This window comes from Anabrus simplex, chromosome 4, assembly GCF_040414725.1.
Source record: "Anabrus simplex isolate iqAnaSimp1 chromosome 4, ASM4041472v1, whole genome shotgun sequence".
Lineage (NCBI taxonomy): Eukaryota > Metazoa > Arthropoda > Insecta > Orthoptera > Tettigoniidae > Anabrus > Anabrus simplex.
In genome coordinates, this window is record NC_090268.1 from 145037913 (window position 1) to 145057091 (window position 19179).

At 40.0% G+C, this 19179-nt stretch overlaps 1 long non-coding RNA gene across 1 annotated transcript in view; it reads right to left on the reverse strand.

Annotated features, from left to right (window-relative positions):
- LOC137500546 (uncharacterized) overlaps window positions 1–15180 on the reverse strand; it is a 78090-nt gene extending 62910 nt beyond the window's left edge. The window contains exons 1-2 of the long non-coding RNA XR_011018084.1: window positions 15076–15180; window positions 14822–14991 (exon numbers count right to left, since the gene is read on the reverse strand). This is a non-coding gene — a long non-coding RNA (uncharacterized lncRNA). The remainder of the gene's footprint in view (window positions 1–14821; window positions 14992–15075) is intronic.
- Window positions 15181–19179: the final 3999 nt, after the last annotated feature.

Below are 19179 nucleotides of genomic sequence, written 5' to 3' on the forward strand. Positions count from 1 at the left end.
TCACGCACACATTCATACTTCAACCATTCAGTCAGCTGTCCTCACCAGGTAGTCTCGGCAGGTGACCTTAAATCGTGATTTTAAATAAAGCCACTTTCTCTGACCTGAGCTGGCAGGGTATTCCATAATCTGGTGGCAGTCACCACAAATGATCTATTAATTTTATTTGTGCGGTGCAGTGGAATAGAAAAAATGAATCCAGAACGTGTATTTAAGTTGTGAAATGATGATAAAAAGATGAATTTAGAAGAAATATACAGTGGCTGACTTTCAGCTACCACTCTAAACACCGTCATTAAAGTGTGTAGCTGCCGACGTTTATCAAACATAAGCCATGAGACAGCCTGATAGTATGGGCTGATACAAACATCGTACACGATATTGTAAATAAATCGCAGGCAGGAATTCAGTGCTCGTTGAAGTTTCAGTGCTTATTCTCTCGTCATGTCAACTAAAACAACGTCACAATAATCAAGAATAGGGAGAATGAGTGTCTGTATTAGTTTGGCCTGTAGCTCAAATGGAAATATATCCCTCTGCCATTTAAGAGGGTGAAGAACTCCAAACATCTTTTTACGTATTTCTTTCGTGTGATCAGACCAATCAACTGTTTCATTCATCATTATGCCGAGATTTATAACCGCTTTACTGTAGGGAATAATGTTACCATTCAGTAGGATAGGCGGGATTGCGACATTGTTTGAGCAGCTCAGTAATTTTCGTGATCCACTTATGATTGCCTGAGATTTTGTGCAGTTTAGTGTAAGAGAGTTTCGTTGTGCATATACACTGAGTCGTCGGAGGTCATTGTTAATGTCTTGCAGTGTCGAAATATTTGAAGATCGTCAGTATAGAGGTGGTGTGTGTTATTTCCTGTCACAGATGGTATGTCATTGATATTGTACCGGGCGGTACACCTCTACGCCGCACTTTAAAATCTTGCGGCAATAAAACCTCCTCTACAGGAGAAACACCGAACTTGGAACTTGACTTAAACTTTTCCTCAGAAGATGTCACTACCGTAAGTTTTTTAATAGTGAAGTTTCCTGAACTTGTGCATTTCAACTTGTTTTGTTTTCCGTTCTTCAAGAAGTGTGGGCATTCTCTCATAGATGTCTCTGCTAAAAAACTATGATCATGCACCCTGGTGCGAAGTTAAGGAACTTTTTTTGAAGAAATTTTGTATGTCTAAGTTTGTTCTTTACTAAATTTCGTTCATTCATTGGTGGGTTGGCATTATTTATCTTTTCCTTCCGCCAGTTTTGAATTTAGCCAATCCAGAATTTCTGTTATTAATTTTCTACCAATCACAGGCTTCTTCTTCGATTTGGTGTGTAACTGTAAGCTATCCAATAAAACTGAGAGGGTGTGGCTAAGTTATTCATGAAAGGTCTCGAACCTTCCCCGAGGGTTTATAAACTGCGGATTTTCACGTCTCTTGGTCATTTGATCAACATCTATCTAAGTGTGTGATGTGAAGCAGGAGGCGGGTGGTGCCTCTTTCATCAGGCAGCAGGTCTTCAGCAAGGTAATGGCCGTTAAACATCTCTATTTCTTGCTAGCTCAGCAGTTTAACCTGCGGGAAAGGTCCGAAACCTTTACCATGTAACCTATCTTTCTAAACATGTAATTTTCTGTCGGCTTGTATAAGAAAATTAAATCTGTAACTGTAATTCGGGGATAGAGAGTGATTTACCCTCTCGAGGTCCCCTTCATTTTGGTTTGAGGTGACTACGTTTTGGTAACTGATTTTCTTCTCTTCCTTAATGTCTTAAATAATTCTTATACGAGTCACCTCCATAGTTTGGGAATAGCCCCTGTTTCATCGGCCTGGTGCCTTTTAGGTTTTAAGAAGCTACATAGAGGAGTGCAAGTGTTCGCCTCCTTTCATTTCGTATTCGGGCCATTTATTTAACTGTTATTTCTTTTACATGAAGGCCCTGTAGGTTGGGTAGGAGATATCCCTGTTTCATTTTCCGTAAGTTGTGCCTTGTGGGCAATGAATTGTAAGTTCTGGTATTGCCTGGAATAGGCTTGAAAAACCTGAGAGCGTGTCAGCTCTTTTCAAGTGTTGGAAAAGTGCCTCTAGGAAGCTTGATATTGTAAATTAGGGAACAAATGCTCCAGGTATTAGGGGATTTCTGCCCTTTGTGTAAAATTGTAAGCTTTTAAGTTGAGCTAGGAGCTCAAAATTGTAAAACTAGGGGCTTATAGCCCAAGTGTGTTAAAATTCTGAAATCTTGGATCTTTCGAAGTCTTGTGTCTAATTTTCTGGGTCAGTGTTATTTCACTAAGTTCTTTAAATTCTGTTGTTTCAAGAAAATATAACCTTTGTTAAAATTTTAAATTAACTTTGACTTTGTAGTTAGACCCATTCATCCCGGCACCTTCCTTCACCTCTGCTGGTCCACGGATATTCCCGTACAGGAAATTAGGGGCCCTGGAATACTTCCCTGTGGGGCAACACTAAGTTTCATTTTTCATTTAGAGGCTTTGTCATTTACTGTTACACGCTGTTGACGGTTACTCGAATAAGAACTAAAAACCTTAAGCACAGCCAGGTCGAAATTTAGCAGTTCCATTTTCTTGATCATAGTCGGAATTACTATAGTGTCAAAGGCGCTACTGAAGTCAAGAAGGATAAGTACAGTGAGCAGTCGTTTGTACACAGCGTTTCTAATGTTTTCAGTACATACATATTCCACGTCGTTCCATCTTAAGCGATGGGTCGGCGAACGAGGCTTCTCCACCACCTGCGGTCTCTGAACATCTCTCCTTCTTTGATGCTTACCAAAGTTATGTCCTCGCTGTTGAATGTCAATCAGTAACCTTCGAAAGTGCTGTCGCGGTACTGTGAACCTTCTTAAATCCAGATTGCAAAGGGCCCAAAAGAGCATGTTTATTTAGGTATTCCAGAACTTGCTCGTATACTAAACGTTCAAGGACTTTAGAAAGCGCAGAGAGTATGGATATAGGACGATAGTCAGAGGGTGATTGTGGGTCTAAACACTTCTTTTTTTTCTTTTGCTATTTGCTTTACGTCGTACGGACACAGATAGCTCTTATTACGACGATGGGATAGGAAAGGCCTAGGAATTGGAAGGAAGAGACCGTGGCCTAAGGTACCGCCCCGGCATTTGCCTGGTGTGAAAATGGGACGCCACAAAAAACCATCTTCAGGGATGCCGACACTGGGGCTCGAACCCACTATCACCCGATTACTGGATACTAGGTCTAAACACTTAGGTACCGGTATAATAATGGCTGTTTTCGAGACAGGAGGGAAAGTACCGTTTAGTGAACAGTAGTTCAGTATGTGCATCAGTAGTATAGGCAGGACAGCACCCATAATGTTATGTATAAAAGTAATTGGAATACTGTATCATCTACACCTGTAGTCTTTGATTTAATGGAATACAAAGCCTTTTAAACTGATTTTCTGTGACACTGTGAAATGTGAATGGTGGATTGGCTGGAGGGGAGGGTGGTGAGTCGGATAGGTTGAATATTTATTCTACTAAAGTAATCGTTCAGTTCGTCAAGTGGAATATCAGTAGTTGTCTCTATTGATGTTTTCCTATCCCCAGCTCTAAGTTGGTCCCATGCGCGATTAAAATTTAAGCTGTTAGCTAAATTCCGGAAATATATACATTTTTTATTTCTGATTAACTGTTTTGTGCGATTACTTAAGATGCGGTTAGATTAGAATTCTGTGTCATCTAGGATTTGTTTATAATGTCGAAATAACGAGTCACGGTGGGCCATCATTCTCTTGGCTTCATCATCTAGCCATGGACAAGGAGGGCGAGAAACCTGTATTCGACGTGCGAGGGTGTGTATTTCTTTGCAGCAATATTTGTATAAAATGTCACTTCTTTATTGCTTAGCACATGACCATTATTATAATAACATTACCGTATTTATTCTAAAGCAGAATATTGCATCTTCATCCAAACTGTTTATTTTTGCATTCATTTCACTTTAACTAGGAATATATGAAATGCTGCTGTTATGTTGGGATGGGAGTAACAGAGGTACGGGGGGGGGGGGGTTGTCGTCCAAGGAGTCCAAACACCCCAGGAGTTCTAACGAATGTCATTTTATTAAGCATTTTATATATAACTAGCAAATGTACCCGTACTTCACTACGGTATTCTATATTGTATACGGATATTTAAGTAAATTACGGTACATGCAGTGAATAACATGTTTTTTTTAATTCCATGTCTCTGAGCGTTATCCGAGAAACAGCATAGGGAGGTCCGCATACGTTGCTTCTAATGTAAAGAGTGAGTTACGGAGTTGTGACGATAACGGCAGGTCCAGTAACCTACCTGCCATTCGCAATCGATTTGGGAATATTCATTATAATGCCGGGTCCCATTGCCTGCTGCGAGGTCACAATATATTTGGGAAGTTTTCGTTGCAATGACAGGCCCCATTTCCTACTTCCAAACAGATAACAGTCGAGGAATTTTTATTATAATGGCAGGCACCTTCCCTACAGCCAGTCAAAATTGAGTTGTGCTGTTATCAATATAATGACAGGCCCCTTTTCCCAATGCCAGTCAGCTTACTGCCAGTCACACCGAGTTGGTGAGTTTCCATTATGATAGCAGGCCACTATGCCTAACGTCAAGCATATTTTAGATGAGCAAATTTGTTTATAATGACGAGCACCCCAGCCTAATACCAAACACAATCGGTTATGGGGTTTTAAGAAAATTGCATGTTCCCTAGCCTTCTGCCAGTCAAATCGAGAAGGAAAATATTCATTATAGTGGTACACAGGAGTTGGAGATAGACCCCATTCATACTGCCAGTTTAAGTCGCTGTGGGGAGTACTGATTACAACAGCAGATGCCCTCCTGCTGAGATTCATTATCGATTTTTAAAGTATTAATTACAAGGGCACGCAAACTCCTTCTGGATCGCTACAAATCGATTTCAATGAATAAATGGAGATCGACATACGAAAGTAAGTGCATTTTTTACCTTCATTTGAAGATTAACTGCTCTAAAAGGTACACCACATCGACAAAAGGATTGTAGGCCTACGATGAGACGCCATATATAACGGTCATATGATATGTTCTCATATCTCATCTATTTTTAGGTAAGATTGGGTTAGAATGTTGAATACGGTGAAATTTTGGTAAAGTGTTCTCACATTGAATTACTCTTCGGACACATATGTGACAACTACAAACATAGAATTTGGTACACATATAGCTAATGCGTGGGCCAACGTTCACCAAGTTGATGATCCTATCTTTCGGATAAGTGAATCAAACTACCAATTATACGTGTAAAAAGTGCAAAAAACGTACAATCCAGACATACAGTCAAATTTAACGTATAAGGGATAGAGATACGACAAAAAGTCATAGGACCAAAGTTGTAGACCACTCCAAATTGAACGGAGAATATGCCATCCGTTTTGTGATACGACTTACCGTTTAGCCACCAAATACCTCAAAAGGAATGTCAGCACCGTATTTAAAATTGCCTCCACATTTCCATATTTTTTGGGAGTATAAAATAAACATTTTTTAACATCTCGTAATTTTTTCGTTGATTACAGGCTAAAAGTTATAATTTTGCTCAATTTCAATTTTCTAGCTCGTCTGGTAGATTTTGCCGCCATCTCGATATGGGGGAGAGGATAACAAATTAGGACCTTCAGGAGACTTTTAAGCCCATGAAACCTATAGGTTATCGTTTAGGATAAATATATCCGACTGCGTTCTGATGCCGAGCCCCAATTTTGAGACTCCCAGCGAGGGCCCTCAGGGTATTTTTAAAATTTTCTATTTTTCTTGGGTCCCTGAATTCACCAGCTTCTCTGGTACCAAGTTTTAAGTTTCTAGGATGCCTGGAAGTGCCTCATTAATTCAGGTCTATTTTAATTTTTATACCTTAAGTTATATATACAGTACAGTATACTACGTATGTAGATAGTTCCAAACCGACTTTCATGTATTAATATGGGTTATATTTAACCCCGTTCCCTATGGGTTCTAGGGGCGTCCTGCCCCCACAGTATATTTTCCAGATAGTAGGTAATATTTGTACTTCTCCCACCCCAAAGCGGGCCAAACTTGTACTTTAAAAATATCCTCATTGACACTATTCATCTCAGCAACCCCGAAAAGTATGGATTCGACACTATTTTCGATTATTTTCATATATCACTAATAAATCTTTCCCCACACCAAAGGGGGCTGAAGTTGGACTTTTAAAACAATCCGGAATGTCACTATTCACCTCAGCGACCGCGAAATCTGTAGATTCATCGCTATTTTGTATTATTTTTACATATCACTCTCCCTCGGACCCTCCACTTCAAAGGGGGCTGAAGTTGGACTTTAAAAATTTTCGGAGTGTTACTATTCATCTCAGCGACCCCGAAATCAATGGATTCGACGCTATTATCGATTATTTTTATATATCACTGCCCCCACGTCCCATTTAACGAAAGGGGGCTGACTTGGACTTTTTAAAAATCTGGCGTGTCACTATTCATATCAGCGAACCCGAAAACTATGTATTCGACACTACTTTCTATTAATTTTATATATAACCCCCCTGGCCCCCACCCCTAAGGGTGCTAGGAATGGCTTACCCCCACTGTGCTCGTCTCCAGATGGTAAGTTATGAGTGTACAAAATTTATTTGAATTTTCTCCAGTGGTTTAGGAGGAGATGTGTCATTTACATACATACAAACATACATACATACATACATACATACATACATACATTTTTATATATATAGATGTATATTAATGTTAGCTTCCGGAGTCCGACTCATTGACTGAATGTTCAGTGTTGAGGCCTTCGGTTCAGTGGGTCTCGGGTTCGATTCCCGGCCGGGTCGGGGATTTTAATAGCGTCTGATTAATTCTTCTGGCTCGGGGACTGGGTGTTTGTCCCAACACTTTGCTCTTCATATTCAGGCAACATACTACACTACCAACCACCAAAGAAAGACACAACAGTGATTACATCCCTCCATATTGCCCCCATTTTTCCCGAGCTAAGCCCAAGCCGTCGAGCGAGAGATCCCAAGGTGGACCGTTCGATCGTTGGCTATCACTTTCTAGAGGCATTTAAGGGTTGTTAAGGATTGATGACCAAGCAGGATAAAAAAGAAATGTTAAAACAACACTCTGACATTTATTCACATAAGCAAACAAACAAATGAAAATATTCTTGCTGATATTTTTTTTTACAGAATAGAACTTTCACAATATTGCATTTCTTCCTCGATTTAGAGTGACACGTGTTCTTAATCTCCAGCCTTACTGTGCTGTAATGAAACCAAAGAAAAATTAGGCCTCTTGCCTTTTCAAATCAAAATATTTGACTAAAAATTAAATAAATTAACATAGAACTTCATAAAATCATAAACAGCTGTCTTGCGAACGAGGGTTTTACAATAAATGTGTTCAAAGCTTTACCAATTCAAAGTAGTCTCAACACGTGGTTTTAAGATGTACTCAACTGAATTTGTCATTTATAGTATTTAATAATCGTCAATGACACCAACATGAACTTCAGCAGAAAATGAAAATTGATTTCAAGATTCTCAAAATTAATTAATTATTATTCTGATTATTATTATTATTATTATTAATTTCTCATCATTTAATTAGCCCATGTTTCATGGTCACACGATCGTGTTCTTATTAATTTTCCACTGCATTATTTACCTAATGATCGTCATTAGCATTTCAGAATAATTATTTTGAATTAATTATTAATGACTTATTTTCACCATAACTCCAATTAATTATGCGGCTAACAAAATTTCTACCTCTGATCTTTGTATTTCATTTCTATTCAAATTAATCTTAATATTTTCCAAATTTTTGAAATTTACATTACCAACGTGTGAGCTAGTTAAATAAATTTTATTTACAAATCGAGTGCCTTCATAAAGTAACGAGATGATCTTTCCTTTTAAATCTCGCTAATTAAGAAAATAAATTCTTCCTAGTCTTCCTCGACTTAACTTAATCAAACTTTCCCTTAAGGGCATGAAAATTATTTCTTAAGGCAACACACAACGATGAGTGCAATCTGCGTCACAGCGAGTGCGTGACAGATCAAAATTAAATGAAACCAACATGACACAAGAGAAATATACATATTTACATACACACACACATTCACACTAGGGAAACACGTTTTTATGTACATTTTTACATCGAATCCTGTTTTGGCAAGTTTATGCATGATTTTTATTGGTGGTCGGGACGCGTAATGTCTAGTAGAAATAATCCGTGTACTGAAATTATCCTCCATTTATAGTGGCTAGTGATCGAAGTCATGGGTATCACTTGGTAGAAACACATTTCACGTATCAATGCAAGTTCATCTAACTCATGAAATTATAATGGAAGATTCTAGTAAAATCCATAAGCACTACCATCATTTAGGGCTACAGGTTGAAATTACCGCAAGCGTGAGCCTTACTTGTATTACTTTTATTTCCTACCTGTGAGATACACTCGTAACACGTGCTCCAATAATTATAATCCATCTTGCGCTCCCAATACACAAGAATAAGTCAAATATCATCATTAAATCATCAACTGCACAATTATACAACAAGTATCCCTCAGGATTGGTCATATTCCAGACCCTTCATGAACAGAGCACATTCAATCTCACATCTAAGGACTCTACCGTAATTTTTTTAGGCTCACGAGTGTTTACTTCTGTTTTACCCGGTCTTTAGTTAATATTATTATTATTTAAGTGATTATTACATCTACTGATCCTCATGGAATATCGTAAAATTAGATGACTTCATCATAAATACAACAAGTGATCTTGAAAGACACTAGGTTCGACCCTATTCACTCAAAATGTACACGCAAATTTCCATCCAGTAACTTTCAACATTACAAGGAAAGCAGATTTATCGTGTGGTCAGTGATTATTAAATATAAAGTTCCTTAAGCATGGGAAATCATTCAGACAACCTACATGTCTACTCTAATAGATTCCAAAATTTCATTCACACGTACCTAGTCTACCACGACACCTTAAGAAGTGGAAAAATGAAATATTTCTAACTACAACAAACTAATAGATCTACGACTTAAGAAGAAAGACCTCTAGTTGTACAAAAGGTAAGACAGATAAATTAAATTAAAAAGGTACTCAAGTTTTTGGTGTAGTTCGATTCCCGTCGACAGTCAGTTATTCCAGCATACTCCTCCGGTCAGTCTCCTTCCATTTACCAGATACGCCTCACATTTTACAGCTCCATGGAGGCTCTGCAACCGGTGTCCCTCGATGAAATGATGTTGTCGGTGATTGCAGAATTATCCATCTTGAGAAGTTCAATTCTAAGACGACTTCCGTAGAATGCCGGTCACAAGCTGTAACTGAGATGACAAAATTAAGTATTTTGCACAAGCACACGCCGAATATAAATAGCTCGTCTACACTGTCACACTTAACTTGGCTCCTAGGCGTCTTTATTCCATAGAATTCACTAATGGTTTCTCTAAATTCTAGCAGAACGGCGTCGACTTGAACTGAAATTACTTCTCCACGTGGTCTGAGAATGACGAAGGATATTCAGAGTAAGAGCTTCAAGAGTATTAAGAGCATTAAGAGAGCGATTTACTCGAAACAAGGCCTTTTATCTAATTAGCCAGGGAGGTGTGATCTTCACCGAGAACGGTGATTGGCTGATGGTCTCGTTTAATTGGCTCAGACTATTCCAGAAACAAGCTGGGTTGCGCGCGTGCGAAGGCAGTCACGTGGTCTGCTCTGACCTTGGCACAGTCTTGCCGGTGTGTCACCCCTCTGAACGACGAAAAAAACTCGTTCTCAGCTCGCCACAACTCCCCACATGATATACTGCAGTTACAAGCAGACAATAAACTTTTCACTTTCCACTTGTTAAAATATTCGTAATATCGCCAATTTTAACGGGGACAATATAGGGTTGACGTCGGGAAGGGCACCCGGCCGTAAAACAGGGCCAAACCCACATTTGCGACACAGTTCACACCCGCGACCCCACAGGTGTGGGAAAAACGGGAATGAAGAAGAAGGAGAAGAAAATTACTTCCAGAATCCGCATGAATCCGCCACTCTTACTGGATCCAAGGACAATCATTACCTTTTTAGGTATTCTACACCACCTAAATTCTGGAAGTTTGGACACCTATCAAAATAAAATTCTGGATGAATGCCCCCCCCCCCCAAACTGAAATCCTGGCTACGCTACTGGATCAGGGATCTATCATACACAGTCATTTTTCACATTTCGGGTAAGATGAGCTCAGGAATGAAATGTGACTTTTCCATCACACCCGAACCTCGATTACATAAGAATCGGGGCGCTAGTTATCACATATCAAAGTGTTGAGGCATAATTGTGTGCTATTTATCAGTATTGGTGAGGCATACATATAACAGCTTGAATAATGGCTTGTACAAACATCGTCCTAGACCAACGAAATCTTGAACTCAAGGGCGCACCTAGATAGGGTATCAGCATACATGTTGAGAAATGTTCCATAAAAGTGAACAGTAAGAATGTGATAAAATTGCATGCAGGAACTAAAGCAACGCTATCTTGAAGGTAAATGCATACGTGCAATAGATAGCATATCTGCATGAACGTTGTGAAATATTCCATACATATTATGGCAACATACTCTGGTTAGTAGAAAGGCTGTTCTTTGTTTTCTTACTGAGGAAAAGTCTTATTTCATTGCTGAGGTAATTTTTTCGGTACTTTTCTTCTTGTTTTTCTTCATCACCATTCTTTTTTAACTCTAGTCAGTGGATACTTTTTAAAATTTTAACTTCATGTCTCATATCATTCATTTCGTTCCATTAGGGGCCGATGACCTTCGATGTTAGGCCCCTTAAAACAACAAGCATCATCATCATCATCATTTTATCGTACCGACTATGATAAGAGTGGTATTTCAGAGTCGGAAGAAAACTAAATGTGAAGGCGTACAATATTGAAAGCGCGTAAAATTGATCAACAATAACATTTCAATGACCATTGTTTGTTGTGCTGGGCGTTGTGTCTTCTGTTGCACACACATCTACGATACTTAGTATGAAAATTGCCTTACGTCGCACCGGCACAGAGAGGTCTTATGGCGACAATGGGATAGGAAAGTGCTAGGAGTGTGAAGGAAGCGGCCTTGACCTTAATTAAGATACAGCCCCAGCATTTGCCTGGTGTGAAAATGGGAAGCCACGGAATACATTCTTCAGGGTTGCCGACAGTAGGGTTCGAATCCACCGGATGCAAGCTCACAACTGCGCGCCCCTAACCACACGGCCAACTCGCCCGGTCGTACCGAGTGTAACAGCCTGCCTGATTATTAGCGGGAAGTAGCTGGGGAGTTAGAAAACTTTCTTCTTTAGCATGCCATTCCTCTGGTTCATACATTTTCTGATGCTACTGGTACATAACACACTGGTTCATCATAGCATTCGAGCTGTTCAATCCGTACTCTGAGGCACTGATTGGAATGAGCAGTTTGCATATTTAAGAGAATTATGGCAGAGGAATGATGACGGATGTCTGTGGCCTGGTCATTCCAGCTCTGGAACTTTGGACTGTTAGATCGGCACCGTAGTACTGTTCATTAAAATTGAGTAAATGTGCGGTTTTGCATTTGATCGAGTATTTTATATGATAACATTGTCCGGCTCCATACCTAAATGTTTAGCGTGCTGGTCTTTGGTCCATAAGTCCCGGGTTCGATTCCAGGCCGGGTCGGTGATTTTAAACTTAAATGGTTAATTCCCTTGGCTCGGGGATTGGGTGTTCATGCTGTCCCCAACATCCCTGCAACTCACACACCACATATAACACTATCCTCCACCACAATAACACGCAGTTACCTACACATGGCAGATGCCGCCCACCCTCTTCGGAGGGTCCGCCTTACAAGGGCTAGCCTTACCCGGCTAGAAGTAGCCACACGAAATTATTGTTATAACATCGCTATTTTCCTACTGACGTTTTTGTAATGGCCTTTACCGAGCTCGATAGCTGCAGTCTCTTAAGTGCGGCCAGTATCCAGTATTCGGGAGATAGTAGGTCCGAACACCACTGTCGGCAGCCCTGAAAATGGTTTTCCGTGGTTTTCCATTTTCACACCAGGCAAATGCTGGGGCTGTACCTTAATTAAGGCCACGGCCGCTTCCTTCCCACTCCTAGCCCTTTCCTGTCCCATCGTCACCATAAGACGTATCTGTGTCGCTGCGACGTAAAGCAACTAGCAAACGTAATGGCCTTTGTTTACTTCAGTTAGGAAAACCACAAGGTCAGTCTTTCTGAGAATCTCGTAGCGAAGCGCGGGTACATCAGCTAGACTTTATATAAAATGTTGACCACACATTACATGCATGCAAATAGTCTTTGTCAGAAATCGATATTGTATGCTTATCATATGTGGATGAGCTTAGTGATGGTGTACTACATTCACTTAATACACTGGTAAATGCAGACCGAGGAGATAATTTTGTTTTTTGTAATGTTTGAAAGTTTTAAATATAGCCCTATGGTCGAATACCTTACCTCAAAAAAAGATTCAATTTCTCAGGATCTGGAAAATACTCGTGAATGTATGTCATCGCATCTAAGTCTATTTACAACTGTATCAAGAGAAAAGTTTATAAATTTATAGAAATCTAGAAAGCGAATGCTAATATCGGCTACACGATGACTGAATGAAGTGAACCGTTCATGATTTTGTGCAATTACAGCGAACTTTGTGCAATTTAATCGTGCAAACTCTCGAACAATGAAGTAGCTGCCGTAGCCTGACTAGTTATTAAATAAATGTAGGAACACGATACCAAATGTTGCATGAATAATGTGCAGGTCCGCGATATCTTCCAGTAAAGTGCCAGCGATCTCTAACCTTAATCTCTGGGAATGTAATTGGCTGTTAACAGATATGACATTCATTTGTATCATCATGCAAAATCATATCACCCAATGTCACTTGAACTGGAAGTGGATGTGATACAAGAAAATGAACACGATGTGCTAACTCTTGTAATTCATTTAACAGTCATTCAGTACAGTTTTCTCTGCGATACACCTTAAAAAATTATAATAACAAATCGTATGAACAAGCGTCTTTGTATGCTACAGAAAATGATGTATGCTTCTGTATATATTCAGTATACGGTTCAGTCAAGTCTGGTTGTTGACGATGGTAAGGTTCTGTGAAACATTCGAAATCTCCATAAACAGTAAACGGAACAGGTTCCTGACGATAATAATTCTCAAATTTCGTTTCGGCATTTTCACTGTTTGGAAGAACAAGTTTTACGGCTAGATGTGTTGTACAATCAACTAAATGTGTAGCTAAAATGCTTTCTGTTGAAAAGCATTGCAAGCATCTGTCACGTGTAAACTTCTTGTGATTGTTTGATGAAAGTTGAGAGCTTAACAAACGTGAAAGTTTTGTTATAAGACAGTAGTGACTTGTGTTTTTATCGCAAACATACAAAAGATGAATATGTTGTTGTCTTGGAGAAGAAGCTGTGTAAAGGGGTCCTAAAATACTCTCTCCGTTTACACCATACACACAAAATTAAAAATTAGGATTGTTTTCTCAAATTTGGAAATATTTGTTAAGTCTATTGCAAAAGTAACACCGTCAAATGTAACATCTGTTGCAAGTCAGTAAACATATCTTTATACTCTGTAGTTCTTGTGCGATTATTTATTGCTTGTTTTAATGCCAATGCGATACACCATAGAAAGCAACAGTCATCATTATTCTGAATATTGAGAATAGCTATTTTATCTGCAATGGCTTGCGGACGTTCGATATATTGTCTACCTGAATTTAATGGATCAAATTTACAGACATTAATCTCAAGATGAGAAATACTTTGTAGAGCTTTATTGCTCGCAACCTTGTCAAACTTTTGAAACCTGGCAGGCAATTCGTCAACAATGTGTTCACGAAACCATTCTGAAATATTATCTGAACATAATAGTTTTGTCATTTCAGAAGATATGAAAAATGTTTCATGAATTTCATCATTGCCCTTAAAAAGAATAAATGAACAAGAAAGTGAGGCATTTAGCTTAAGCGCAGTATGCGTAGTCAGCAAAGAAGTGACTTTTTCTTCAAATACATTGTAGCAGGAAAATAAGAAAAAATTTGGATCTAAAATATTCAATGAATTTCTTATAATAACACTTACTATAGGTGATGAAAATCATGCATAATAGTCTCCCAATTAGATGCCATGACATTAAATATAATAATAAAAAATGAGTGTGTTAAACATCATTAAATCTAAGAATACATGAGTTGTTATCTATTCCATGATATGTGAAGGCAAATGTTCCTTGATATTTATTTTGTATTTCTGTATCTGTTTACGCATTAAATCTATTCGGCAGAAGTACCTCGAAGTCATCACAGGTGCACAATATCCTATCACCATATCTCGTTGATAATATCTGAAGCGAAATAACTTTAAATTGTTGTTTAACAGGAAGCTCACTTAATCTCGTTGTTGTTGTTGTTGTTGTTGTTGTTGTTGTTGTCCCTGTATGCTGTCCTAGATGGTTAATCCTTTCTATTTATCTAAAAATCAAAATACTATTTTTACATAAAAATGCATCATTAATAAAAAGGTAAATCATGCCTTTAAATAATGTACGCGTTGAATGTAGATACGACAAACCTAGTCCTTTCTGTGATTAATACAGCAAACCACCTGCCTATCCTTTCTGAGATGTGGCAGCAAACCAAATCAAATAATAATAATTGTTTTTAAATCAGACTTACATTTTTAGATTAATGTTGAAAATCAAACCGCAAGATTTTTAGCAGGCAACAATCACCGATGATAGAGTAGACAGCAGATAACAACTTCCTAGTCCTTTCTGCGATGTAGCAGCAAACCACAGTACGGCAAAAATCACCGATAATAATGCCAATAATTTTGATAATAATTTCTAAAAAGGGAAAATCGTAAATATATATTATTTTACTGTCTATATTTATATTTATTTTTACAAACAGTACACATGCGTGCTTACCTTGTCGCGAAGGCTGCTTCGTTGAAAGTAAGAGAGGGGGCAGAATTACTTGTCTGCTTATATACCGACGTATCGATCAAGGTTCAATATCTGTCAGCATTTTACTACACAGCAAGATTTTGGCTGCACGTCGCTAGCATAATCCGATGTGACCTAGCATACGAAGCACTTTTACACTTACTATACAGTTCTATGCAGTACTGAGAATTATAATGAAATATATATCACATACAATTTAGTAGTGTAGGGGTTGAGATAATACTTCAATTTTATGGCATACAGCTCTAAAGGGCCTTGCCTTACCAAGCGACGCTGCTCAACACGACTGGGGTATTAGATACAGCCCCGAAGGTCCTTGACCTACAAACCGACCGCCGCTCAGCCCGACCGGGGTCTTTGCTGTATGTCTCCATCCGACAAGACAAAACATGTTGACTATCTGTACAGGTTCAGTCCTGTTACACACCATCAACGGTCCTGCTACAGTGCTCTAAATGCATGCAGTTGACGATTACGAGGCACGTAGCTGAGTCTGTAGGTTAGCGACTGCAACAGCGGGGTTCGAACCCGCTATCCCCGAATGCAAACTGAGCTACGTGACCCAAACCGCACAGTGGAAGCGACCGTGTTAATTAATGTACAGCCCCAGCATTTGCCTGGTGTGAAAATAATAAACCACGGAAACACATCTTCAGGGCTACCGACAGTGGGGTTCGAACCAGTTATCCCCAAATGCAAGCCGATAGCTACGATGGATGCAGGCCTTCGTAGGCTGAGTAGCAGTCGCTTGGTAGCCAATGTCCTCCGTCGTTTAACATTTTCAGTAAATCACACATTTTACGAGAAGCTAGATATTAACTGCATGATAGGTCGTATTTCTACTTGCAATCACGTTTAGAAAACGTCGATAGTATCGGCTTTACGTTCCTACACGGTTTTCCAAGACGTTGAAGTGTTGGAATATTTTCACACGGATCACATTCTTAAACAACAATAATCACTACTATTTCTGTGCACAGTAGAACTTTAATACACACGCACACGCATACACATTAGCTGAGATTATCAATACTTACATATAGAGGGAAGTGATCATGTTTAAACTTGATTTAAATTCAGCAGAGTTCTGCTTCTAGCGTCTTATTCATAGGAAGTGGGCTGAGAAGCTCGCTCGGCAAGCGAGTGAGCAGTAAGCGATAGGTCTGATTTCATTTATGCTAGCGATGACCTTGTACACGACCAACTCCTGGATGGAAGCTTACAGCTCATAACCGCACGACTGGCCCATATACTATTGAGATTTATAATTAAATAAGATATGGTGTGATATTAAATGTTACAGTTTCCCTACCTTAACGCCACGCCCCTAACCGCACTGCCAACTCACCGTTACCTTATCATTGTACGAACTTAGGTGGCAGGCCCTCTAACCGCTCGGTGGTCCGTGGTTCCAATCTCGGTCACACTATGATTGTAAACAAAGCGGTAGCAGGTGTTTTCTCTCGAAACAATAATCACTAACACCATTAATAAGATAGCACGACGTAGGTTTTGTAGACTTTCCACCAACGATCATGACCACAATGCGGGCTAATAATAATAATAATAACAATAATAATAACAATAATGATAAAGCATTACAACACCGTTGTAGGAACAGAAAAATTCCGTTACATCAACTTTATCTGTGTACAGCTTAGCATACTCGATCCTGGCTTATTCAAAAAGTACTTTTCTACTTTAATGGCCTAGGGAGTAATGCGCAAGATTGCAGCTGTGAACCAGGGCTCCGGAGGACAAAATAGCGCCATTCGATTATTGGTTTTCGTAGGATCCCATTATCACACCAGGCCAATGCTGGGATGTACCTTAACTACGGCCACGGCTTAGTCTACGCCCTTTCCCCATCCTTCCATCGCTGAAAATTTAATGCAACGCTAAACCACTAGCAAAAAAGAGATTCCACGAACCTGCTACGCAGGCGTAGCAGGGGGAGAGGTGATACTCCCACGTGGCGCGTCCCAGGTGGCGGATAGGGGGGTCCTAACCGGCTTGCCGGCGGACTTGAGGGAAATAAAATACCTCTCGCGGACCAAACACACACCCCCTGTGGGTGGGGGAGGCAGACGAATAATACACCCACGGTATCCCCTGCCTGTCGTGAGAGCCGACTAAAAGGGGCGACCAAGTTATGATTGTATTCGAACCATGCAACTACATGTGATTAGTACCACCACGCGGAGAACACCAAGGGTCGCTTTTACTTGTGCGTAGTACCACTATATTAAGTACGAAATAGGTTTGTGATTAGTAGCACACAGGAGCACCGCGCGGTCGGCTTTTGCAGTACCTGTGATTAGTACCACCATATAAGCAGGACCATGGGATGATAGCTACCATGGACCTGCCTTACCTGTGATTAGTACCCACTCTATGAGGAACACCACGGGATAGGGAGAGGTCCCTGTGGTTAGTACTCTTATGTGATGAACATCATAGGTTTGCGTTGCCTGTGAATGGCGCCGCAGAGTGAGGAAAACATAGGTCTGTATTTATGTCGAATTTCATAAGCTTTGAGTAGTACAATAATGTGTGGAATACCGCAAGTCTCTGCTACCATTGATTAGTACCGCAACAGGACAGATACCATGGTTCTACATTACTAGCGATCAGTATCATTCTGAGGGGCCTTTGACTTGTATTTTGGATACATTTAGACACCAAGCATCCTCGATTTGCTTTTGGAAGTGGTCCCTTGGTCAGTAATACTATTAACTATGATAGTTTTTTGAGTCGGATCCACTGATTGTTTTAAATTCATGTTCATTCATTCATTCATTCATTCATTCGTTCATTCATTCTTCATGACATTTTTTATTTTGGTCAGTGGATAATTTTGAACTTTTACTTTGTCGTTTCATTTCGTACCATTAGGGGCCGATGACCTTTGATGTTAGGCCCCTTAAAACAACAAGCATCATCATCATCATCATCATCAAAAAAGAGATTAGTTTTATTAATGGCTGTGCCAGTATAGAGTTTGCTTTGGTAAGCGTACTGATCTGTGATTGGGAGAGACGCTGGTTCTATCAGGCAGAAAGTTTTAATTCCCTTAGCTCGGGGACTGACTGTTTTTATCTCATCCCTAAAGATGGTTTCCAATTATCACACCAGGCAAATGCTCGGATGATTATAGAGGATGCTTACCACCTGTGTGTGGGGGACGCAGACGAATAATACACCTACGGTATACCGTGCCTGTCGTGAGAGGCGACTGAAAGGGGCGACCAAGGGATTAGGAATTAGAACCATGAAACTACTTTTGATTCGTACTATGACGCGGGGAACACCATGGGTTGCCTTTACTTGCGAGTAGTACCACTATATTGGGTATAGTTGGGGACAAAACATGACGGCCTCAGTTCCTAGAAGCGAGCTGGAAGCCAGTAGTCAATCACACCTTGCACCCGGCTGAATTAACGAGTTTCAAGTGATCCTTGTTTGTTTTGGAGAGGCTGCCAAACCACTTTCTTCCTCACTCTCTGTAGTATTTACCCTTACTTCGTGTAGAGTGCAGTAGCTGATTTGGCAACTCGGGCTGCAGTAGAGGTAGTAAATCCTATTAAGTCGCTAATAACACCGAGCTGCCGCTGGAAAGTAGTGGTGTGAGGCGACGTCGTTATGATTTGTCCCCAACTATACGAAATAGGTTTGTAATTAGTAGCAGCCAAGAGCCTGGCCTGGGGGTTTTCCAGTACCCGTGCGTCGTACCCTGTGAGCAACACCGCGGATCTGGGCGTTGCCTGTAAGCTGTACCACTATATGAGCGACACCGTGGGGCTGCGTTGCCTGTGATTAGTATCCACTATGTGAGGAACACCACGGAAATACAGGCACCCGTGACTAGTACTCCTAGGTGAGGAATCTCATCGGTTTGCGTTGGCTATCAGTAGCGTCATTGTGTGAGAAACACCATAGGTTTGCGTTATCTATACGACGTACAATACTTGTGAGTAGAACCATCTTGTGTGGAACACCGTGAGTCTTCGCTAATTTGATTAGTACCCTAACATTACAAATACCATGGTTCTAATTTACTCGCGA